Source organism: Herpailurus yagouaroundi, unplaced genomic scaffold, assembly GCF_014898765.1.
Source record: "Herpailurus yagouaroundi ecotype Mexico unplaced genomic scaffold, PumYag 163, whole genome shotgun sequence".
NCBI lineage: Eukaryota > Metazoa > Chordata > Mammalia > Carnivora > Felidae > Herpailurus > Herpailurus yagouaroundi.
In genome coordinates, this window is record NW_024412404.1 from 12,374,357 (window position 1) to 12,400,708 (window position 26,352).

Here is a 26,352-nt window from a genome sequence, read left to right on the forward strand (position 1 = left end):
GGCTCCAGCTTCCTTTCTCCTTCCTACCTCCACTTTCATCAGGCGGAAGCCCTGCACAGCCGTGCCCCAGGGCTTTCTCAGCTCCGTAGTACTTTCTTTCAAAGTGGCTGCTGGACTGAGCACCATAGGCACCTCCCCTCCCCCAAGCAAGGGGGATGCAGGATTCCCCCCACTGAGGCAGGCTACCAGGCCCCATCCAACCAGAGCATCGTTGGGGGGGGGGGGTGCAGGACGCTGAGCGAGGTGGGACCCACACCCCTCAGCACCTGTGCCCCGGCTGGCAGCCTCCCCCGCTGAGCACTGGTTCACTAGGGAACCCCACAGAGGGCAGGCTGGCCCTCAGGGTTCCCACACGGTCCTTATCCACAGCCCAAATCAAGGAGGCACAGCCAGTCACCCAGCCAGGGGTCTTCTCCCAGCCCAGAGCAAGCACATCACCTTGAGAGGCAGTCTTCGGCTGTCAGGAGACCACATCCCGTAGCCCAAACCTTCGGTCACATCTCCTCTCCTCTTTACTCGGTGTGTGTGTCCTCCCAAGGTCATGGCTGTTGTAGAGCCTAGAGTCTCCTTCAGTCCCAGGCAGTCAGTGCTCCTCACCCACTGGTCATGGCCCATGAGCTTTACCCTCTTCACTCAGACGCAGAGCACTTCAGCCCTAGGCGGGCAGGCGAACCCATCAGCCCAGACAAGGGTCCACTTGACGGTTTTTATAGGGCTCTGATCCTGCCTCTTCTAGAACAGTAGTTCTCAGATGCTTTAACCTATATCAGAATCACCTGGAAGGCTCGTTAAGGCAAGATTGCTGGGCCCTATCCCCAGAGTTTCTGATTCCGTAGGTCTGGGGTAAGACTGGAGAGTTTGCATTTCAAACACGTTTCCAAGTGGTACCAATATTGTGAGTGTGAGGCCCACACATTGAGAAGCACTGTTCTAGAATTTCCAGAGATGCAGAGGGCCTGTGCCTCCCCCTTTCACGAAGACACAGGTGCAGCTGGGTTTATAGGACTAGTTTTACTGCTCTGGGGTTGGTTCCTCAGGGTTGGATAAGGAGAGTGGGCCGCCGTGGGTTTGAAGGGCTTTGGGGCCCCTAACTCCACAAACCCCAAGGGCTACTGATGTCTCTTGGGAAGGGGAAGGCAGTGCTGGGCACTCGTCCCTTTCCTACGTCTGGGCCCTCCTGTAGCAGAGTCTTGGCAGGTGGGAGAAGACGAGGTAAAGAGGGGGGTGGAGAATATGGGGAGCACACCCTGGAGAATAGAGCTGATGCGTCCCCTGCCCAGCTCTGCCACCAGCTCCCCCGGGACGTGGGTAGTTGCTTGCTGGGGCTGGGCCACATCTGTCATCTGTTCGGCTAACCTTTACTGAGTGCGTGCTGTGTGGCGGGCACCGTGTGCCGGGAGGCGGCCGTAGAAGTTGTAGCCCTTTGTTGCCTGTGCAGGCAGGCGGCGGAGGGAGCCCCTCCTGTTCCCCTGCTGGGGGTCCTTCCACCCGGGACCTGAAGACAGGGGAAAGGCAGCCAGGGGGAAAAGGCCAGCGCAGTCATTATGAGGCAAGCCATCTCCCCAGCTCTGCAAAACAAGCACACCAGCTTTCTAGGGGAAAGGGTGATCCCTAGATGAGAAATACAGCTTTAAAAACTTATTCTCCCCACCCCCGCTAGGCTCAGTCCGAGGCAAACTGCAGACTGTGTGTTTTATTATTTATCCTGAGCTTATAATTGGCCAAGTGTCATGTGGGGGCAGATATGCATGCCCAGGCTCCATCCCAGACCAGTGCCAGCAGACTGGGGGGTGGGGGGGGCAGGACCCAGGCATCAGGAGGCTCTCTGTGCAGAATCCTTGGGTGCTTGGGGAATCACCGGTCTGGATTAGGAGGAAAAAGATGTCCAAAGAGACAGGCAGAGATGGGCACTTCCGGTGGCTGGGGAGGCAGCATGGACAGGGGTCCTGGAAAGGTGAAACCCCGTGGTGACTACGGGCAGGGCAGGAGTAACAGAGTAGAAATGTGGGTCAGGCCCAGTTTTGCAAAGCGTTTTCCTTGCGAAGCCAGGGAACTTAGCTTTCTCCTCATGGCCAGTGGGGAGCCACTGAAGGTCTCTGAGGAGGGGCATGACATGTCAAAGCCGAGCACCAGCTACAGCAGCCTCAGCCTCCTCCCGCCTCTTCTCTCCCTCCTAGATTTTATTGTTTGTATCATGTGATAACGAGGAAGAAGGGCTGGATCTCAAGAGCCCATCCTGTTAGAAGGCATCGCTTTGGGAGGACAAGAAGATCAGAGGCTGAGAACACTCAGCGCTGACTCGTGCCCCTTCAAAACCATTAAAAATCTCCGGTGTGGCCTTGGGCAAGTGAGTTAGCGTCTCTGAGCCCAGTGGTCAAAGATAGCTCCTTGTGCCTGCCCAGGAACACAGTGTGCAGGAGCGTGCCTTGAACAAGCGAAAGCCGGGCCCAGAACAAGATACATTCGGTACCCTCTGCAGGAGGCGCGGAGGGGCCAAGGAAGCGGGTGATTGGGAGAACATCTGAGCAAGATCACCTCCTGTTAAGTCCCAAACCTGGAGAAAAGCGTCAGGGCGGGTGGAGTAAACACATCTATTTTTCATGATCCCGAGCTCAAATGTGAGAAGACGGTAGCAGGGTGATGTGGGATAGAAAGCAGATGAAACATTGATAAGCGCCAGATTAATATTGCAGGAGGGGCCAGGCCGCAGGTGTGGAGGCAGGACCCTAGGGTCCCTCTCCCAGACGAGGCTTATCTGGAGTATATGCTTGGCAGTGGACTAAGGGGCTGGGGCTGGACGGGGCATTACGATGAGGCGTTTACTCTTCAGAATTCAAGCCTCGATTTTGCTGTGTGACCTGAACACGTGGGGTCATCTCTCCGGGCTTCATCGGTGTTAATTCACCGATTAGGCTAGAACTTGAACCCTTACTTGGCTTACTATTCACACACTGCTCTGATCAGGTGGGCGTCCGTATAGGACCACATGGTGTAAAGCGGTAAGAAAAGTCTAAAATGAGCCATGAGAAATAAAAGACCAATTGGAATTAACCAGAATCCTTCAAAGTGATTCCCTTGGCTCCCAGCCCCACCTCAGCCTCAGGCCCAGGGAAGACTCAGCCAGCAGGGTGCTCCCCGGGCAGCCAGCCCCAAGGCAGCCCCCCTGTGGTCCTGTCTGATGCATCAGAGTCTAGCTCGTGGCCTGGGATGAGTCCTTTGAGTCCTAGCTCTGGAAAAAGGCTGCCCCCAGTTAAAGGTCTCGTCCCCAGGATGGGCTCACGAGTTGTACAGCCTGAGGCGAGCCAGCAGTCCCACCAGGAGGCCCCTCCCCTATGAGACCTCAATCTCCTCCAACCCTCCCCACCCCCCCACGCCCAAGACCAGCCCCGCTCCGTTCCCTTGCTGAGAGTCCGGGACTCACAGCCCCACCTCAGCTTTCTTGTTCTTTCTGTTTCCTTTTCTAACAGTTTTGGGTTTGTTTGTTTTTTTTAACCAGTATGTCACATCAAACAGCCTAGCAGGTCACTTTATTTTAACAGCTGCCATGTTTCTGTCCCCAACCAAGACAGCAGGGAAATGGAGTGGTAATCAAGAAACCCATCTTCTCTTTCTACGTTCTCATTTGCACAAATGTTTACTGAGAACCTAACATGAGCCAGGCACCTCCACGTATGCCGTCAGCCTGAATTGTGGCAACAGCCCTACCAGGACGAGGAGAGCCTCTGAGGGCCGTGATGCCGGCAAAGCCAGGACCCCAATCCAGGCTGACCATCCCCTGAGCTGTGCTCTTCCCGTGGCTCCGCCACTATGGGGTCAAAGCTCCACCATCGCCTCAATATTCCCCTCTGGACAATGGCTACGGTTTGCTCTGCCCTGCCCCCACCAGGGCAGTCTTGAGGAACTTGGGAGGCAGTGACCTTGAAGGCCCCATCAGACCACCCTGTGGCTTCATCCCAGCCTGGCAGAGGGTGGGCAGGCTTCTCTCCGTGGAAATAACACTGTTCCTTCCTACCCATAGTGATGAGTCCCGCTCCAGACAGGATCATCAAGGCAGCATGGTATTGGCACAAAAACAGACACGTAGACCAATTGAATAGAACAGAGAACCCAGAATAGGACCCACAAATGTGTGGCCAACTAATCTTTGGCAAAGCAGGAAAGGGGATCCAATGGAAAAAAGACAGTCTCGTGAGCAAATGGTGCTGGGAGAACTGGACAGCAACATGCGGACGGTTGAACCTAGACCACTTTCTCACACCATACACAAAAATAAACTCGAAATGGTTGAAGGACCTAAATGTGAGACAGGATAAGAAGCCATAAAACAGAAATCTAAAACCCACTTTGAGTCAGAAGAAGGCAGTGAGGGATTGAGATTTGGAACTTGGTACACTTAGGTTTGAATTATGGCTCTCACGTTCACTGTCTCAAGGTCTGTGTGACCTGGGGTAAGTGGCTTAACTTCTATGAGCTTTAGGAGTTTCTGCTTATTATCTTTTCTTAATATTTTTTATGTTTATTTACTTATTTATGAGAGAGAGAGAGAGAGAGAGAGCCCACAAGAAGGGGAGGGGCAGAGAGAGAGACACACAGAATGTGAAGCAGGCTCCAGGCTCCGAGCTGTCAGCGCAGAGCCCTATGTGGGGCGCCAACTCATGAACTGTGCGATCATGACCTAAGTGGAAGTCGGACCCTTAACCGACTGAGGCACCCAGGCACGCCAGTTTTTGCTTATTATTATTTTTGCCCTCTTAAGTAGGGATACTTCTCTCACAGGATTGGATACTTCTCTCACGTCTTCGTCGTGAAGACGCACGGTTAGTTTAGCAGCATCCGTCTGCCAGGCAGAATCGGGCCCTCGAGGGGTTACCTGCAGGTAATTGCCAAAGACCAAAGAGGCTCAAGGGGGAGGGGCTTCCAAAGAGTGACCCACAGGCTGGGGAGACCTGCGTGTGCGTGTGTGTGTGTGTGTGTTTGCGCGCGCGCGTGTGCACACACGTGTGTGCTTGTCTGTCCCTTCCTCTACTCCTAGGAGGCACGTCTGAGCCCTTTCTTCCCCAACCCCAGACTGTCTGGCTGGACACCTGCTAAAAGCCAAGCGCCTAGACGCGGCCAGCCCGTCTGGAACTTTGGGATGTTTCCACGCTAGCCATAGCGCTGGAGGGAGCCTCCACCAGGCATCAAATCTGGCACCCCTATCGCACAGAGGGGAGATGAGAGTCAGAGAAGAGAAATCGCGCAATCCAAAACAACCAGGCGGGGCCGAGAGCAGACCAGGGTCCCTGACTCCCATTCCAAAGCTCCTTTACTTGGTCTGTGCTGGCTGGAATGAATTCTTTTCTTGGAAGAACCCAGAAAACGCAACCACGGTGTGGCCCACGCTAGTAGCCGGAGCCGATGTGGCCCACTGACGGGTTCGCTTTGCCAGCACCCCTCCTTTCAGTGTTTAAAATTTTTAACCCACATTCAAATAAAGGTCAGAGATTTTTTTCACAGAAATCCACAGTCCCACTTCTCCCTGCTAGGGAAGTGAATTTGGTAACACTGGTAGGCACCTATTTGGGATGGGATGTGCCACTTCTCCACAATCCACAATCCCCACCACTCCCTATAGCCTCACACCCAGCCAGCTTCATTCACTGTATATGACCTGCCTGTCCTCTACGGGGGGGGATGGGCGGGGGAGGCTTTTGAGGGCAGGGTCTCTGCATTCCTGTGTTCTCTTCCCTTTTTATTTTTTTATTTTTTTTATTTTTTAATGTTTATTTACTTTTGAGAGAGAGAGAGAGAGACAGAGTGCCAGTGGAGGAGGGCCAGAGAAAGGGAGGAGACACAGAATCCGAAGCGGGCTCCAGGCTCTGAGCCGTCAGCACAGACAACGCTCGAACCCACGAACCGTGAGATCATGACCTGAGCCGAAGTCGGACGCTTGACCCACTGAGCCACCCGGGCGCCCCTGTTCTCTCCCCCTTTCTAAGCAGCCCCCAAAGCTTCTGGCCCAGATGCTGGCTAAACGGCAATAGTGCCTACCCTCAGACACACATCCTGTCTGCAAAATGCTTGCAAAATGCTCTCCCAGCTCCCCAAGGCAGTATCACACCTGCCTCCCAAACCACAGCAAAGCATGGCAGGAAGGGGAGCGGCGGGTATCAGCAGCCCCATTCCGCCGATGAGGAAACTGATGGGCGAGTGGGTGCGGGGTTGGAGCTGAATAAACTGGTAGGTGTCCACTGGGGTGGGCTTTGGGGACCCTCGCTGCCTGTCTGAATTTTAGAGCTGGGAGGCAGGCCGCGCCTGGAGGGGCCCGACGCGAGGCCTGGTCTGGCCACGGGATCTGGAAGAGGCAGCTCCGTGCGGTGGGCAGAGGGGACCTTCCGGCCTGACATCATCCCTTCCCGCCCTGGCTGGCCCAGCTCTTGTCTTGAGCCACTGGGGGGGTCCTGCAGGGGGAGGAACCCAGCCCTGCATACATTAGGAGTAACACAATTGTGTGAGAGCTGTAGAACATTATTGCCCGTGCATTATTGATAATTATTGTACCCTGCAAGCCATAAATTATTGACAGGATCCAGAGAATGGCGAGGTGGGGGCTGCAGCCTGGGCGGAGGGGAGGCGGCTAGGGCCAGCACGTGTATAATGCCTGCCGAAGTGAGGTGTGGTGGGTTAGGGTGGAGGACCCAGGTGGGGGGAGGGGGGGAAGAACGCACGTATGTTCACCCCCAGGCGGAAAAGTAACATGTGTGTGTCTCTCTCTTTCCTTCACGATTCGTCACTCGTTCCTCGATTTCCCCTTCCTACACACCTTTGCTTCCTCCCTCCCGCCCCTTCTTCCTCGTCCTCCTCCGGCTCCTGCTCTCTGACCTCAAAGATGGCCTCTGGTAGACCGTTGGCATCTAAAAGCGGCCTCCAGGACAATGCCAAGTGCTGGCCACCCAAGTGCTGGGGGCACAGTGGCCCAAGATGGGGCAAAGCTGGGGAACAGGTGGTGGGCGGGTTGGAACACAGAATCCTGTTTCAGTCAGGTTGGGTCTGAGAAAACTGACCTCCGGGTGGAGGCGGAGCGGTGCTTCCTCACCTCCACGACGGCCATCACTTAGTGGGTGCTGAGAGCGTTAGGCCTGTTTCCTTCTTCCTCACAGCAGTGACAGGAGGAAACCACAGAGGGGTTAAGGCACTTGTCCAAGGTCACACAGCCAGTTAGTGCAGCCCAGGTAGTTGGACCCCAAGGCTGGCCTCTTAACCATTACCCTGGAAATGTGAGTGAGACTGTCCCTGAATGGGGAGATGGGGGGGGGGGGGGGCATTTTTATTTGCTTTTTGTGCTTATCTCTACTTCCAAATTTTCTACAATGAATATGCATTGGCTTGTAATCAGAAAAAACACACACACAACAAATTACTTTTTTAATAGCATCTCCCCTCCTCCCAAGTCCCTTGATGCCTCTAACCTATCCCCTCCCCAACCCGTCGGCAGCCCCAGGGGCATTCCCCAAGCAGGCTGGAAGGAGGGAGGGGAGGAGGAGGAAGAAGGCGGCCAGCCGACCCCAGCATACCCGCTCCTGCAGGCTGGAGGGAGAGGTCAACATAGTGTCGCCACCTCCGTTTACCTCATCCAAGTCCAGGGCCCGGAGCACGGGCACGGGGTGTGGGGCCGCCTCCAGCCTGTCCGCCAGGCCTGGCAGCTTGTCCTGTGGCTCGTCAAGGACCGAGGGTCAGCCCCAACCTCATCTCTTTCTGCCCGCAGCAGCTGGGCCGGCAGCCGGGCCCAGGGCCAGGCCGGTACTGCAGAAGGGACCCCCGTAAGCCCTTCCCGGCCCCGACAGTGCCTCCCAGAACACCATTCTCACCTCTGGGCACCGAGTTCCCTGGATTGATTAGTGTCCCCAGCCTGGGTGTGCAGAGACTTTTCTCGTCCACACAGCTCCAGGAGGGAGACTCTCCTATGCCTCACCACCCCTGGCTCCCCCTGGAATGACCACAGTCATCCAGGAGGGAGTGGGAGCCTGGGACGGGGCCTGCCGCCCATCTGCACACCCTGCCCGCCCTCCTTCCTAGTGGCGGGCACACAAGTCACGGCACTGTCCTCACTGTCACCCAGGCCTCTAGGTGGGCGTCGCGAGGAGCGATGTAGATCTTTGTGTGGTGACCTCACAACGTCAGCGTGATCACGTTAGGTGGGCACACAGACTGCGTCCCGATCTAAAGCGTGCGTACCCATTTTGTGCTTAAAAGTACATATTTGAGGGGCGCCTGGGTGGCGCAGTCGGTTAAGCGTCCGACTTCAGCCAGGTCACGATCTCGCGGTCCGTGAGTTCGAGCCCCGCGTCGGGCTCTGGGCTGATGGCTCGGAGCCTGGAGCCTGTTTCCGATTCTGTGTCTCCCTCTCTCTCTGCCCCTCCCCCGTTCATGCTCTGTCTCTCTCTGTCTAAAAATAAATAAACGTTGAAAAAAAAAATTAAAAAAAAAAAAAAGTACATATTTGAGCCATGTCGCTATCAATGACGCGTCCGTGTAATCTGGGGATTTGGTTTGAAAGGGCCCCCTGAAGCTGCTCATGGAGATTAGGAGGCTGGTTGTCGGCTGGGCAAGGACAACACTAAGAGAGAATGAACACATCCTGTTTTACATAATCCAAAAAAAGAAGTGATGACATTATGGGTTATCTTTTCCCCACCCAGAACAAATAAAACTTTAAAAAGAACGAAACACGGCGGGCAAATTTATGCCTCTAGCAAACTACTTGCAATCCCAGTGGCTGGCGAATAAGCGCTCCAGGGCTCCTGCCTGGGAGCAGTGTCCCCCTCCAGGGGGTGTTGGGCACCCCGTTGGCAAGGGCTACAGCCAGCGGTCCCCGTGGACAGGTGGCTCCGGGCTCCTTGGCAGGACTGGCCTTGGCTCTGGGAAGATCCAATCACCCACTCAACAGTGATGTCAGAGACACCACCCAGGTTCTGCCTCCCTCCCTGGATCCTTCTGTCACCTTTCCGGTCTATGCCCAAAGGCTCCGTGCTGAGGACAGGGACCGCTGAGCTACTCAAAGGAGACCAGGTCTATGCCCTCTTTCCACTTATCAGGCCCCCGATATGTGCCAGACATTATGCTATGTTCCTCCATTTCCCCCTCTTGACATGCTTGTGTCACTCTGGGAGGAGGGACGGGCCAGATAGAGGCCTCAGCCAGGGATGAGGTAGTCCTGTCCAGCTGGGAAATGCCCAGCTAACAAATCTAGTGTTTGTTTGTTTGTTTGTTTGTTTTTCAACGTTTATTTATTTTTGGGACAGAGAGAGACAGAGCACGAACGGGGGAGGGGCAGAGAGAGAGGGAGACACAGAATCGGAAACAGGCTCCAGGCTCCGAGCCATCAGCCCAGAGCCCGACGCGGGGCTCGAACCCACGGACCGCGAGATCGTGACCTGGCTGAAGTCGGACGCTTAACCGACGGCGCCACCCAGGCGCCCCTACAAATCTATTGTTATAGATACGTCTGTCTTCCCACAGAAGACAGAGGGAAAGTGACTTTTCTTGAAAGGCTCAGAGACACCGGCCCGTTCACTGTTTGGAGCTGGTAGGACATCATATAAGCTCATAGGCCAGAATGGGGGGGAAAGTCCCCCAAGGGGAAGAAACAGGGACAGAGAGAGTTGGTCCTTTTTGGATGGGGAATGGACAGGGGAGGAGCTGGTGGTGAGGTGGGAGCACAACAGAAGGGCCTCAGCTCCCATCTGGGTTGAATGGGACACCTGGGGCGTGGCTGAGCAGATGCTCCTGGTGTCCATGGAGACAGCTGCAAGCATGTCCTGGATTTGGCAAGCCACCCTGCTGTCCCTCTCGCAGGTCACCTCTTTAAAAGAATGAGAAGCTCCCGTTGGGCAGATGGAAAGACTGAGGTCCAAAGAGGCTGTCCTGGGGTAACGGCCATACCTCCCTGGCTGAGCCTCATGCCTCCTGTGAGCCCCCACGGTACCCTCCATTGTTCTGCTCCTACGTTCAGCCTTCTGGAGGAGGCGAGCAAGCTGTGTGGGCCATCCGCTCTGCGGGCAAGGCTGGAAAGCCCTAGATAAGGGAATCAGGGAGAATGCCCAGCCTTAGGTCTTAGAGCATCGTGGCCATACCTACCTCCTGTTGTCTGGCCAGGCTCCAGGAGGATGCAGGAAAGGGGATGTGGGGGGAGATCTGGGAAAAGGGAAGGGAACTTTCGGTCCCAGCTCTCCTGCCAACTTTCCGGGTGATGACAGACAGCCCTCACAGGCTTCGAGACAGGAAATGACAGTGACAGTCAGGGACTATCAGGGTGAGGGTCTTGTATCACACTCCCTGCTGGTGGGGGTGACCCCGGTGGGGTCTGGGAAGAGGGCTTATCCATGTGGAAGGGAGGAGAGGGAGCATCTCTATGACGGGACAGGAGGGCGGGTCCCCAGGCACATGCAGGGGAGGTGGAGGGAAGGGGAGATGAGCGCTGGGCGGAGGTGGCACTCTCCCTGCGCTGTCCCATGAGGCAGCCACCAGCCAGAAGCGGCCACCGAGCATTTGAAATGCGGCTACAGTGACTAAGGAACCGAAACTTCCGTTTTAATTTTTTAATTTTGATTTTTAAAAAAAAAAACTAATTTTGATGCATTTACATTTAAAATTTACTGTAAATTTAGGGGCGCCTGGGTGGCGCAGTCGGTTAAGCGTCCGACTTCAGCCAGGTCACGATCTCGCGGTCTGGGAGTTCGAGCCCCGCGTCTGGCTTTGGGCTGATGGCTCGGAGCCTGGAGCCTGTTTCCGATTCTGTGTCTCCCTCTCTCTCTGCCCCTCCCCCGTTCATACTCTGTCTCTCTCTGTCCCAAAAATAAATAAAAAACGTTGAAAAAAAATTAAAAAAAAATTTGCTGTAAATTTAAAAACCAATACTCAATTCACTTATTGGAAAACTTTTGAGTATGTTTAGAACAACATGGATACTTTGCTGCTGTAAATTGTGTGAAATGTAAACACTGATCAAGTATTTCAGTTGGAAACGTAGAATTCAAACTGAGATATACTTTAAGTATAAAATACACACCAGATTCTGAAGAGTGAGCACCTTAAAAAATGTAATAACTGTTAACAGTTTTCATATTGGTTACACGGTGAAATAAAAATATATTGGGCATATTGAGTTCAATAAAATCATCAAATTAATTCCGCTTGTTTCTTTTTACTTTTTAAAATGTAGCTGCTCAAAAATTCTACTTATTTTTTTAACTTTATTTATTTATTTACTTAATTTTTTTAATGTTTATTTATTTTTGAGAGAGAGAGAGAGAGCTCTAGAGGGGAAGGGCCAGAGAGAGAGGGAGACACAGAATCCGAAGCAGGCCCCAGGCTCCGAGCTGTCAGCACAGAGCCCGATGTGGGGCTCAAACTCACGAATCGTGAGATCATGACCTGAGCTGAAGTCAGACGCCTAACCGACTGAGCCACCCAGGCACCCCTTAACTTTTTTTAAATGTTTATTTTTGAGAGAGAGAGAGAGAGAGAGAGGGTGTGAGCGGGAGAGGGGCAGAGAGAGAGACGCACACAGAATCCGAAGCAAGCTCCAGGCTCTGAGCTGTCAGCACAGAGCCCAAGGTGGGGCTTGAACCCACGAACTGAGATCATGACCTGAGCCGAAGTCGGACGCTCAACCGACTGAGCCACCCAGGCACCACTGGAAAATTTTACATTACATACGTGACTTGTTTTATATTTTAGCTGTGCAGAGCTCAGAGTCTTGAATGCTGGCCTAAATTTAACATGAGAATACACGTTACCCACTAAATGGCTCCCATGTGACTGGCCCTGGAAGTCGTCCTTGCTCCCCAAGGGTGAGTAGGGCCCCTTCGGTGTGCTTCCAGAGGCCCCTGTGTGCATCTCAACATTGAAAAACAAAAAAGCACTCTGACTCTAAGGCTTTATAAGCGTATGTTACTCGAGATGCGCACTCTGTGACTGCAGCATGTGAGTTGGGGTTCTGCTTCTAGGCTCTGGTGTCCCACGCCACCACCTTGAGCTGTCAGCAGGCCCCATGCCCAGACTGTCCTAAATCCAGCCAAGCGTGAAGAGCAGGCGTCATCAGACAGGACCGGGGCAGGCGTCATCAGGCCAGGCCTCCGCAGGCTTCCTGTGGCCGGGTGCTGGGGTGGGGGGGGGGGGGAGTCCCAGGGGAGCACATCATGACACACGACAGGCCTGTCAGCGCTGATGCTGTAGAAAGGATATACAGGCCAGTGAAATATGACCCCAGTTCCTCCCTTGTAATATCTGGGCTTGGGTCACCCGTGTGCAGGGCCCCCTCGGGCTCCCAAGCCTGCCAGAAACTCTCTAGCTTATCACGGATCTGCCTGAGGGGAGAGGACCCTGAGGGATGAGGAGTTGGGCCCAGAGAGGAACCAGATGGACTTGCCTGTCCTGTTACATTTCCCTCTGTCCCGAGTTTCTCTGGACCGTTTGCGTGGAGCAGGTTTTCACACAGTCCTTGAAACCACCTCTAACCTGGTCCTGCTCCCAGGGAGAGAATGTGAAAGGCCAAAATTCCAGACAAGGTAGTTTCTAGGGGCTGCAGTGCAAGACAGGAATTGCTGTGTGGCCTGGGGGAGAGTCACTCTGCTTCTCTGTGCCTACTTTCCCAAGCAGGAAGATAATGCCGGAATCCCCTCTTATGTCCCACACTTGACGTGGACCAGACCTCTACGGAGTGAAGAGATGCCGGGGAGGAAGGTCTGCCGGTGCAAGCATGTAGAGATTGGAGACCTGAGCCCGTGGCCGATGACCCAATCCTAGACCCAATACCCAAAGGAAGCAGATACCCTGTGGAGAGCTCGGTCTGCAAAGCAAGATGTTAATTGAAAGCTACAGCCATCCTGCTTCCCACTTCTCTTCAAGGATTCCTCTGGCTCTCCCTCCCCCACCCCCCACTCTATCTCCGCTTCTTCTCTGTACAGGAATAGACCCACCTTTTCACTTATTCGGTCAACAAACATCAATTTAATATTTATCATGAAAAGTGGCCAGTACAACGCTAAAAGCACACTGGATTTTATTACGATGATAAGACTGAAAATCACTTGGGTGAACAAAGACTGGGAGTCAGAAAGACAGGGCTACATAGCATAGGCCATTTGTCGCGCTGTGCAACTTCCGGCAAGTTCCTACCCTCTCTGGGCTTCAGGAGTCAGAAAGATAGGGCTATGTAGCATAGGCCGTTTGTCGCGCTGTGCGACTTCTGGCAAGTTCCTACCCTCTCTGGGCTTCAGGTCCATTCTGGTCCAACGAGGGGTGTGGGGTGGGTGAGTCAGAAGAGATGACCACGATCCTACAACGGGGAGAAGGAAGACAGTGACGATTAGCATGGGTGAGACAGCTGCCTCGCCCTTCCTGAAACAGGTGACCAGGGAGCAGCCGTATCTCTTCCCCATCTGGAGTGAGTCACTGCACACCAGGAAGGCTTTGAGGTCCTGCTTAGACACTAACTGCCCCAAAATATGTCTCCTCTAGTCTTTCACAATGTCTAAAATTCCACCATTAGCACCGCATCCCTTTGGATCCCCAGCACGTTATGTTCCACTCAGATCTCATGAAAATACAGAGAGCTATAGAGAAGAAACAGAAATAGCTCATCAGTAAGACACTGGTGAAAATAAGCTGGCAGGGAGGGGCTTGGTTTGGCAGTCAAGAGGGGGCATCCCAAGAACCAAAGGCTAACTTCACCAACTTCATCATGATGATCAGCCGGGCAAACTTGAGGTCCGGACCTACTTCAAGGCCAACCCAGGGCAGCCAAGTTTGCCCTACAGACTCACCTCCCACCCCAGCCCGGTTCCCACCTCTCAACCCGGCCACCACGCTGTGCGAATTGAACAGCAGAAGCCGCCACGGCCCGGGCACCTGCTGTCACCAGGCACCGTTCTCTGTGCCGGGATTCGACCCTGAGAGGACAGACTGCCCGCTGCCCTCGGGGGAAGACACGCGATAAACGAGTAAGCAAATAAACAAGGTCCCTGCAGATTGTGCAAGTACTATGATCAGGTTTATGCTTTAGAGGGTCACTGGTTGCAGGATGAAGAAGGGATTTTTAAGGGGACAAGTGTAGAGGCATGTGTCCAGAAAGCTCGCCACCTGGTCCGCTCCCCCATTTCACAGCTGGGGAGACGGGCACCCAGCACGGTGTGGTGAAAACAATCAGAGTCGACTGGTCTCATCATAAACCCCGGCCTTGATGTTACTCACTGGGTGGCATTGCTCGAGTTCTTCAGCCTCTCTGAGCCTCAGCGCCCACGTTTGCTAGTGGGGCTCCCACACCCCTTGTAGCCATTTGTGCACATCCATCCACACCCTGTGAGCACGGGTGAGGTGACCGGTGCAGAGAGCCCAGGGCAGAGCAGCGCCCAGTAGACGGGACCGTCCGCATCAGGGTGACCTGCCCAAGTTCACACAGGGAGTGAGGACACACGCCACAACTGGACCCCCGACCTCCCAGTGCCCTGTGCACCCCAGTGAGATCCAGTCAGCTATCAGTGAAGTTTCCAGGGCACATGATGGAGGATGGAAAAAAATTAATAGGATGTTTATGCAATTGACTAACATCAGAATAAGCGATTTTTAAAAAGAGGGCGGGGAGGAAAGAACCTCGGAGGACGCTCTGTCTTCACAAGCTGCTGCTCTCTGCTTCCCAGCGTGTTTTTCCCTGGGGTAAGTAAGCTCAGTGCGAAACACAGTAAATCAGTGTTCAACAGGAAAAGACCATCCCAGCCCGGGGCGGGGGGCTCCTGCCTGAGCAGAACCACGAGGAAGGGAGCTTGCTTCTCTAGCAAGAATGCCTGAAGACAGCGGGAGAGTCCAGCCGGCCCTGCAGGCCTGCCGGGATGGCCTCAGGGAGGACAGCAGCCCAGGGGAGGGGCCGGCTTGCGGCACTGGCACCGGCCTGGGGCACCGCACGGAGGAAGGTGATGAGTGACCCCTGAGCCTGGTTCTTGACGCTCCCTTCATGAGCCGGCCGTCTTCAGGCAGGTTACCCAACTGCCGTGAGCCTCGGTGTCTCCATGCCTAAGCACTGGGCCGGCAGCACCCTCCTGTGCAAGGGGGCTGTGGGATCCCACGGGACCACCTACTGCAGAGCCCAGGAGGGCTCCCGGAGGGTCGGGGTCTCCCCCTTTGGACAGTGAGGAGAGAGGGGGTTCCTCGCAGGTGAGAGCAGGTTGGGACCAGAGAGTGGGGGTGGAAGGAGCCGGATGCAGGGGAACCGGTAGCTGCTTGTCTGGGTGGGGCTGGGCAGATCCAGCTGCACAGCCCCCCCCCCCCCCTCCGGCGGGGGGGGGGCGGGGGCGGGGAAGACACTCAGATACTGAGGGAGCACAGAGCGGGGCGGGTAGGGGACTTGCACTTGGTTGTATGTAGAGGTATTAAAGCAGCACTTTAAGGTACTTGTGTTAGCTTCCTGGGTGGCTCAGTCGGTTAAGCCTCTGACTTTGGATCAGGTCATGATCTCATGGTCTGTGAGTTCAAGCCCCACATCTGGCTCTGTGCTGACAGCTCAGAGCCTGAAGCCTGCTTCAGATTCTGTGTCTCCCTCTCTCTCTGCCCCTTCCCCCCTCACACGTGCACACTCTCTCTCTCAAAAGTAAATAAACACTAAAAAAAAATTTTTTTTTTAAAAAGGACATTTATTGTCCCACTGCCCTGAAGGCTGGAAGCCTGAGATCAGCGTGTCCACAAGGGCTCTCGCGGAGACTGGGGACAAACCCTCCTCGGCTCTCCCTGGCTTCTGGAGGTGGCCGGCAGACTCCCTTGGCCTGTGGCTGCCACCCTCTGTCTTCACGTGGCTCTTCCTGCCTGTTCACAGCCTCTTCCCTCCGTGTGAGTTCGGATCTCTCCTTGCAGGACACCAGGCATGCTGGATTAGGGCCCACCCCAAACGCCTCATCTTAACTTGGTTACATCTGCAAAGACCCTATTTCCAAATAGGGCACAGTGTGAGATAATGCGAGTTAGGACTTCAACATACCTGGTTTTGTTTTGTTTTGTTTTGTTGTTGAGGATGAGGGGACACAACACAACCCATAACAGTGCTTTTAGACAGACTTACCTATAAGCTGGAGAAAAAAGTGCCTATTTTCCTTACGAAGCTATATTATGTGGGGGACAGCTTGGAAGCAGAGACAGGTAGCAATTACAGGGTCGGGGGGGGGGGCCAACTAAAGGTCCTGCAAGGTCCCTTTGCTGTTGCCAGTGTTAAGGGTTGGGACTGAGGCAGCCCCTCAGAGAGAGACAGGTACTCTGACCTCAGGTCTAGAATAATTAAGACGGAAAAGGAGTTGATGTGTGTCAAGCCCCCGACCCCTCATACCACAAAGCCCAACTCATTTCCTTCTCACCATGACCCCACAAGGCAGGTGTTGCACCCACTTCCCGCTTCCCGGAGAGGGAACTGAGGGTTAGCCAGACTAGAGGGCTTTTTAAGGCCACACAAGCGTCTGTCGTGACGAGCGCTGGGTGACGTTTGGAACTGTCGAATCACTATAATGTACACCTGAAACTGCTGTAACACTACATCGACTGCCCTGGAAGGAAGATTAAATTAAATTAATTTTTTTTAAAAAAATCGTGGGGCGCCTGGGTGGCTCAGTCGGTTAAGCGTCCGACTTCGGCTCAGGTCATGATCTCGCGGTCCGTGAGTTCGAGCTCCGCGTCGGGCTCTGTGCTGACAGCTCGGAGCCTGGAGCCTGTTTCAGATTCTGTGTCTCCCTCTCTCTCTGCCCCTCTCCCGTTCATGCTCTGTCTCCCTCTGTCTCAAAAATAAATAAACGTTAAAAAAAACTAAAAAAAAAAAAAAAGAAACACATTGATTTCTAAATATATTGATCTTATATCCTGCAGCCTTGCAAAATTTGCTTCTTAATTCTTGTGGCTGTCTTAGAGATTCCGTCAGATTTTTCACATAGGCCATCATGTTGCAAATAAAGACGGTGGTAGTTATTTCTCACCAATTTCCTTGCCTCTGATTTCTCTTCCTTGCCTAATTGTACCGGCTAGAACCTATATAATGTTTTCGGCTTTACTGAGATATAATTGACATATAACATTGTGAAAGTTTAAGGTGTACAACCTGTTGATTTGATACACTCGTTTATTGCAAAACACGGTATCACCTCCATCACACCACATAATGAAAATTCCTTTTTTTTTTTTATAGTGAGGACATTTAAGATCTTAGCAACTTTCGAGTCTATAATATACTACTATTAGCTATAATACATTAAATCCTCAGAACTTACTCGATCTTGTAACTGGAAGTTCGTACCCTTTGACCTGAATCTCCCCATTTCTCCCTCCCGCAGCTCCTGGCCACCACCACTCTACTCTGCTTGTATAAACTTGGCCGTTTAAGATTCTCCATATAAGTGATACCATACAGTATTTGTCTTTCTCCATCTGACTTACTTCACCCAGCATAATGCCCTTAAGTTTCATCCACGGTGTTGCAAATGGCAGGATTTCCTTTCTTCTGAGCCAGTGTATACATATCTCAAACGTGTATATATATTTCAATTATATAAATGTATCTCTCTCAAATCTCAACAGTAAGAAAATAAAAAGAGAGATGAACAAAAGACTGAAACAGGTGTTTCATCGTACCCAGTAGAATGGCTACAATGAAAAAGACTGACCATACCAAACATTGGCAAGAATGTGGAAAGACCGCAACTCTCACCCACTACTGGTGGGAAGGTGAACGGGTACAACCGCTTTGGAAAACAGTTTGTCAGTATCTTAGAAGTTTAAATATACACCTAGTGATAACCAGGGATTCCATCCCTAGATAGTTAAGAGAAATGAAAGCACGTATCCATATAAAGGCTTGCACACAGGGGCAGATGCGGCTTCGGTCAGATGAGCATCTGACTCTTGGTCTCAGGGTTTTGAGTTTGAGCCCAACTTTGGGTATAGAGAATGCTTAAAAAAAGACTTGCATGCCAATACTCGGGATAGTTTTATTTGTAATAACTAGAAACAACCCATATGTCGAGAAGCGATTGAATAATCAAATTGCGGTATATCCATATAATATGTTACTACTCAGTAATAAAGAATAGACTAAGGATATGCTTAACAACATGGATGAGTCTCAAAATAAGTATGCCAAGAGAAAGAAACGAAACCAAAGAAGAGTACATCTTGTGTGATTCCATGTTTAGAAAACGCAAACTAACACCCAGTGAAAGAAAGCAGACTGGTGTTTGCTTGGGAGGGTAGGGAAGATAAAGGGACAGGAGGGTGGGATTACAAAGGAGCATGAGGAAGCTTACAGGAGCAATAGACAGGGTCACAATCTTGGGGTGGTCATGGTTCCATGGGTGGTGTCTAAACTTACAAGTTATACACGTCAAATATGTGCAGTTTATTATACGTTAACATACATTTAGATTCCAATAAAACTGTCCACATTGTTTAGAGTATATGTTCTGGTCCATATGTATAACAAATACACAAAGTTTATAGCAATCAATTTGATAGACTTGTTTGCCTTTTCTCTTATTGCTCAAGGCAGCTATATTTTCTACTTAAAATATTGTACTCTAACATATAAAACACATTTTTCTTATTACGTAGGAAAAGGTTGTTGCTATGGTAATACCAGACAAACCAGCCTTCAAAAGAAAGTGTTACTAGCAATAAAGAGACATTACACCATGATAAATGGTCAATTTATCGAGGAGACTTGACCTTCCCAAATGTCTATGTTGTAAAGTACTTCAAAGTGCTTCAAAGTACATGAAGCGAGTATTCAGACAACTAAAAGCAATAGAACACTCTAACGTTATTCTTTGAGTATTTGAATAAGATTAAAAAGGAAATATGATTTGAACAAAGGAAGTAGATTTGAAGAAAACTATCAGTTTGTTAGTTGTTTTCAACAAATTACCTGACATTTATAGAATATTACATTTAACAATTATAGAATATACATTATTTATATATGTACACAGAATACTTATTGTGATATTATATAGATTATGGTTACAGATATTCATCAAAAACACATTATAGTAAATTTTAAACATTTTTAAAGTTTATTTTATTTATTTTGAGAGATAGAACACAAGCAGGGGAGGGGCAGAGAGAGGGAGGGAGAGGGAGCAAGGGAGAGAGAAAGACTCCCAAGCGGGCTCTGCACTGTCAGTGTGAACACCAAGGTGGAGCTCGAACTCACACACCACGAGATCATGACCTGAGCCGAAACCAAGAGCTGAACACTTAACCGACTGAACCACCCAGGCGCTCCACATTATAATAAATTTTAAAGGACTGAAGTCATGAAAAGTTTGTTCTGTGACCACACTTGGATAAATTAAATATCAATAACAAAAAGGTGTCTAGAAAACATCACATATTTGCCAATTAAATAGCACACTTCTAAATAACTCATTGGTCAAAGAATAATGCTCTGGGAAGTTAGATAATATTTTGAACTAAGGGAAATTATTTTGAGATCTTTTCCTCTTTTCTGACATAAGTATTCAGGGCTATGAATTTCCCTCTCAGCACTGTTTTTGCTGCATCTCACAATTATGCTGTACTATCATTATAATTCAGTTCTAAGTATTTTTTTTTAAGTGTTAGGAGATTTTCATGTTATCATTCTATTATTAATTTCCAGTGTGATTCCCCTCATGGTCAGACTACATGATTTCAATTCTTTTAATTTGTTGGAATCTGCTTTAAAGTCCAGGATATGGTACACTTTTGTGAATTTTACATGAGCACCTGAAAGAATATGTATTCTACTGTTTGGGGACAGTGTTTTATAAATACCTATTAGATCTGTTGTCTGACACTATTGCTCACTTTTTCTATATCCTTATTGATTCTTTTTTGTCTGGTAGAGAGAAAGGGATGTTAAGGTCTCCAACTGTAACTGCAGATAGATCTATTTCTATTTCTCCTTCCAGTTTTGTCAGTGTTTGCTTCATAGATTTTGAAGCTCTGTCGTCTGGTGCATACACTTTTAGGATTTCTATGTCTTCTTGGTGTGTTTTCCCTTTTATCAATGTTTAATGTCCTTCTTTGTCCCTGGTAATTTCCTTTGTTCTGAAGTCCACTTGATCTTATTAATACAGCCACTCTGCTTTTTAAAAATTAGTGATTGCACAGTATAGTTTTTTCTCTTTTTACCTATATTGCTATATGTGAAGTGGGTGTCTTGTAGATACTATATGACTAGGTAATTTTCTATCTACTGTGCTAATCACCATCTTTTAATTGATGTATTTAGATGATTTACGTTTAAAGTAATTATTAGATGGGTGCCTGGTTGGCTCAGTCAGTAGAGCATGTGACTCTTGATCTTGGGGTTGTAAGTCTGAGCCCCACATTGGGTATAGAGATTACTTACAAATAAAATCTTAAAAAAAAAAATAAAGTAGGGGCACATGGGTAGCTCAGTTGGTTAAGCATCTGACTCTTGATTTCTGTTCAGGTCATAGTTCTGTTCTCATGGTTCATGCGTTCGAGCCCCACATCAGGCTCAGCACTTACAACCCGCAGCCTGCTTGGGATTCTCGCTCTCCCTCTCTCTCTCTTTCTGCCCCTTCCCCACTCACACTTGCAGCACACTCTCAATAAACAAACAAACAAACAAACAAACAAACAAACAAACTTTTTAAAAAGATAAAGTAATAATTGATATGTTATGGCTTACATTGGCCACTTTATTATTTGTTTTGTTTGTTCATTCTGTTCCTTATTCCTTTGTCGCCCCATGCCTTTTCTTCCTCCTTGTAAGTATTTGAAGAAACTAAACGAGATGGACAAGAAAACATATCAAGATGAATGGAATGTGAATAAAGTGCTGCTAAAAAGAAAGCGTAGCTCTAACTGCTTGTATTAGACAGGAATAAAGCGAAAGATCAACGAGCCAAGAGTGCATGTTAAGAAGTAAGAAGATCAAGTTCCATAGTAAGTAGAAAGAAAGAATTAATAGAACAGAAAACAGGGGCACCTGGGTGGCTCAGGCGGTGAAGCGTCCAACTCTTGGTTTCAGCTCAGGTCATGATCTCACGGTTTGTGGGTTTGAGCCCCGCATCGGCCTCTGAGCTGACAGTGTGAAGCTTGCTTGGGATCCTATCTCTCTCTCCCTCTCCCTCTCCCTCTCCCTCTCCCTCTCCCTCTCCCTCTCCCTCTCTCCCTCTCTCTCTCAAAATAAATACATAAACTTAAAAAAAATAGAGCAAAAAATAATAATATAAAAAATAGATAAAAGAAAAAGTCCTCAAAGACAAATCTGATCATTTGAAAGATTGAAAGAGATCTTATCAAAAGACTGATAACCCCTTAACTGGACTGAAAAAGAAAGAAAGAGAACAAGAAGACACTCAAATTGCCAATACCAAAAACAAAACAGGGGATATAATTAGTTCTGTACTAAAACCATACACAAATAAATATGACAATTGAGATGAACTGGAGAAATTCCATCAACGTAAAGATGACCAAAACTGGCCCAAGGAGAAATAGAAAATATTAACGGGCCTGAATCCATTATAGAATTGGGTTAACAACTAAAACCTTCAACAAAGAAAACACTAGTTTCAAGTGGCTTCACTGAAAATTCTTTCAAATATGTAAGGAAGAAATAATGCCAGCGTGCCTGGGTGGCTCAGTCGGTTGAGCGACCGACTTCATCTCAGGTCATGGTCTCGCGGTTTGTGAGTTCGAGCCCCACACGGGGCTCTGTGCTGACAGCTCAGAACCTGGAACCTGCTTTGGATTCTGTGTCTCCCTCTCTCTCTGCCCCTCCCCTGCTCATGCTCTGTCTCTCTCTGTCTCTTAATAATAAATAAACGTTTAAAAAAACTTAAAAAAAAAAAAAGAAATAATACCAATGTCAATCTCATACCAACTTTTTCTAAAACTAGAAAGGAGGAAATGCTCCCCTACTCACTTTATGATACCAGCCTGACTCACCACTGAAACCTCACAACACTATTACAAAAAATAAAAGTATAGACCAACATCCCTCATGAACATCAATGTAAACATGCCTTAACAAAATATGGGCAAGTTGAATTCAGAAAGATACCAAAAGGATAATATAGGGTGACAAAATGTGGTTTATCCCAGTAATGAAAGGCTAGCTTCTCACCTGAAAATAAATCACTGTAATTTACCACAGGAACCAAAGAAAGAAGAAAAAAGTTATGATCATCTCAATCAATTCAGAAAAAGCATTGGACAAAATCCAATCCCCATTCATGATCTAAAAAAATAAAAATAAATAAATAAATAAATAAATAAATAAAAACTAAGCAAAGTGGGAATAAAATAGAAGGAAAACAGCTGTGGAAAGCTGACGGACGGCTGACGTCATACTTAATGATGAAATATGAACACTTTCCCCCTACGATCCAGAACATGTGTATAATGTCTGCCCTCATCCCTTCTGTTCAACACTGTGCTGGAGATTTTAGCCAGTACAATAAGGCATGAGAAATAAATACAATTCATAACACTTAGTATGGAATGAGTAAAATGCTTTTTATTCACAGACGATATGTTTGCGCATGAACAGAACCCAGATAAAACAGCTAGTATTAATTAGTAAATTTAGTAATGCACAACATACAAGGTCATTATACCAGAATCAATCGTATGTTGATACAGTCAGTTAGAAAATGCCAGAAAAACCATTTTAACAGCATAAAAACCTGTAAGATACATAGGAATACGTTTAATAAAAATATACAAAGTCTCTACATTGAAAATGACAGAATAAGGCCCAGAGAAGTTAAGAAAATGAAGAGATGCCTGTTTGCAGATTGGAAAACTCAATGTTAAGAAGGTCAGTTCTCCCCAAATTGATGTATACATTCGATGACATCTTATCAAAATCTTAACTTTTTTTTTTTAATTTTTTTTTCAACGTTTATTTATTTTTGGGACAGAGAGAGACAGAGCATGAACGGGGGAGGGGCAGAGAGAGAGGGAGACACAGAATCGGAAACAGGCTCCAGGCTCTGAGCCATCCGCCCAGAGCCCGACGCGGGGCTCGAACTCACGGACCGCGAGATCGTGACCTGGCTGAAGTCGGAAGCTTAACTGACTGCGCCACCCAGGCGCCCCAAAATCTTAACTTTTTTAATGAAAATTAACAAGTTGCTTCTAAAGGTAATAAAAATGTGTGTGATCTAGAATCCAAAATAATATTGAAAAAAAAAAGAAGAAGGTTAGAGAGTTAACAGGTTAACTGTAAATCTACGGTAGTGAAGACGGTGTGGTATTGGGGTAAGGATAGACAAATGGATTAATGAAACAGAACAGAGGATCAAGAAATAGATTCACACTTTCACAGTTCATTGATTTCTGATAAAGGGGGCCAAAGCAATTCAATGCGGAAGGGAAAGTCTTTTCGAAAAAATGACGCTGGAGGCACTGAATAAAAATATGGGGGGAAAATGATCCTCGACCTCCATCTCACACTACACACTAAACATAATTAGCGACGGATAATAGACTTAAACAAAAACGCTAATTACAATAAACGTTCTGGAAGGCAACAGAAGAATATCTCTATCACACAAAATGCAGTAATCATAAAAGAAGAAATATAAAGCATTCGATCTTTATCAACATTGAAAATGTCGGCTCTTTAAAACACACTAGTAACAAAATGCAAAAGCAAACTATAGGCGCAAGGACTCATCTGACAGGGGATGTGTACTCAGAATGTTCAAAGAACTCCTACAAACCAATAGTAAAAGGAGAAACATCCCAAGAAAGATTGGGCAGCAGGTTTGAACAGATCCATCATAAAAGACGACACTGAGTGGCTAATAAGCATATGAAAAGGTGGCCAGCATCACAGTTAAAACCAGAATGAGATATCACTTCACACCCTCTGGTTTCGTCAAAAACACCGACAATATCAAATGCTGGTGAGGACTAAAACTGGAGCTCTCCAGCATTGAAGGTGGGAGCACAAACTGAAACAATCCCTTTTGAAAAACTGCTGTGGCCATTTTCTCTAAAATTAAATATATTTTTCCCTGAGGAGCCAGCAATTTCACTCTTGCTTACTGTAGAAAAATGGACACCTATGTTTCCAAAAAAAAAAAAAAAAAAAGAATTTGTTCCAGAATATTCATAGAGGCTTTACTCATACCAGCCTAATCTGGTAAACAATCCAAATGTCCATTACAAGAGAGTGAATAAACAAATCGGGATATGTCCAAAGAATTAATACTATTTAGTAATAACAAGGAAGGAACTTCGTTACCACAGCAAGCTGGAGTGTGGATCTCAGTCATTACGGTAAACAAAAGGAGCCAGTCACAGAAGCGTCCACATTATCTGATTCCCTGCATGCGGCATTCAGGAATAAGCAAAATTCATCTACGCTGTTAAAAAAACGGAACAGTGGTTGCCTCTGCAGGGTGAGGACTGACTGGGAAGGAGACCAGGGAATTTTCCCAGATGATGGAAATGTTCATACCTTGACTGGGAGCGTGGTTACTAGGTGTGTTTGCTTGTCAAAGTCATAGAACTCTACACTCAAGATCTGTGCATTTCCTTGTATGTAACTTACACCTCAGCCGAATTTTTTAAAAGAAGAGGAAGCAGTGGGCAGGAACGTGGGTGTATCATTTCTTGAACTTTCCTTTCCTTGACCTTGACCTCCTCCACCATTTGGGATCTCCTGGTTCCAGTAGGTCACTCCAACCAGAAAGCACCAGTTTAAGTACCGATTTCTGCACAGGTCCTTTTTTTTTTTTTTTTTTTTTTAATTTTGAGAGAGAGAGAGCGCACAGGCAAGAAGGGAAGAGGGCCAGAGGGGGAGAGAGAGATAGATTAAGAATCCCAAGCAGGCTCCACACTCAGCGCAGAGCCCAACACGGGGCTCGATCCCACAACCCTGGGATCACGAGCAGAGTCGAAATCAGGAGTCAGAAGCTCAACCGACTACGCCATCCAGGCACTCCACTGCCCTGGTCCTTGAGTGATAGAATTCTGGACAGCAATCATTAGAATTTTTTACAGCTCTCTTCACTTGGAGCAGAAGTTCTCACTGGTTTAGAAATCTCTCACCATACAACTTACCTAACTACTCGAAAGAAAAGGTAAAGCCCTTGAAAAGCTTAGCCATTTTAAGAAAGAATATGCATACCCATGCACACCCACAGACTCGGCATCTGCTTAAAAGATACCAGCGGTGATAGTCATCAGCAACCGCAGACTGAGAAGCAACCAATGAAAGGCTTAATAGGTCTAAATTCATAGTTCACAGTGGAATCGATTTTATGGCAAAAGAGTGGAACAAAGAGAAATCTAAATATCCAGAACCAGATGAGCTGACTGCTGATATTACAAGATGGGGCAGAGGAAGTGACAAGGGGTGCTCCCTATATGGCCCTTCACCGTAGAGTCAGTGTGCAACAGAAAGGAAAGGTTTATACTATCCCTCTCCTCAAATACACACACACACACACACACACACAGTCTATTCCACCACGGGGATTTTTTCCTTTCCCTCTTCCTCCAATTAAGATGTTCATTGCCCGTGCAGCCAATTCACAACTTGGGAGGCCCACCTCAAGAATACTCTCCCCAGAATAATTTCTTTGGCATTTACCCTGACAATAGTAGTGAGTTACTTTCAAAAGAACCAGCTACTGAAAACCCAGAGCCCCGCAATCCCAGAAACATGGGAATTTTGTCTCTTACAGATTAATTTTGAATAACCTCTCAGTTTCAGTTCGAGGAACTGCTAGAACTCAGTAATTATACTTTTGCCCAGATGAAAGTTTTACAGAATTGTAATTATCAAGACAGTGATTTGTAAATAAAGTCGATTTACATATTAATCTCAGCAAGTGAATTATCTTATACTCTCTGGATAGTATGAATACTGTGTTTAATTTGATTAGCAGCCCATTATTCCATGAACAATACTAGAAGCATCACATGAGCAGTTCTGAAATCAAAGGGCAAAAGGCATTCCTATACATGCCAAGTGCTGTATTATTATAGTTTTCAGACAAACATGAAGCGTCTTGATGTTTTCATTAGACAAACTAACTTGGTGTTACCTGAATACATTTAAACCAGAATGTTCAGTCTTTTTTAAAAAAAATTTCAGTGTTTTTATTTATTTTTGAGACGGAGAGAGACAGAGCATGAGCAGGGGAGGGGCAGAGAGAGAGGGAGGCACAGAATCCGAAGCAGGCTCCAGGCTCTAAGCCGTCAGTACGGAGCCCGACACAGGGCTTGAACTCACAGACTGTGAGATCATGACCTGAGCTGAAGTCAGATCCCCAACCGACTGAGCCACCCAGGCACCCCAAGTCTTTTTTTTTT

The 26,352-nt window shown here is 48.5% G+C and overlaps 1 long non-coding RNA gene and 1 other non-coding gene across 2 annotated transcripts in view; both read right to left on the minus strand.

Moving 5' to 3' along the window:
• Window positions 1-11,587: 11,587 nt before the first annotated feature.
• On the minus strand, window positions 11,588-11,670 carry TRNAR-UCG (transfer RNA arginine (anticodon UCG)). Its single transcript has one exon. It is a non-coding gene; the product is annotated as a tRNA-Arg (tRNA).
• Window positions 11,671-13,020: 1,350 nt separating this feature from the next.
• LOC121036751 (uncharacterized) overlaps window positions 13,021-26,352 on the minus strand; it is a 20,384-nt gene continuing 7,052 nt past the window's right edge. The window contains exon 2 of the long non-coding RNA XR_005793467.1: window positions 13,021-13,318. This is a non-coding gene — a long non-coding RNA (uncharacterized LOC121036751). The remainder of the gene's footprint in view (window positions 13,319-26,352) is intronic.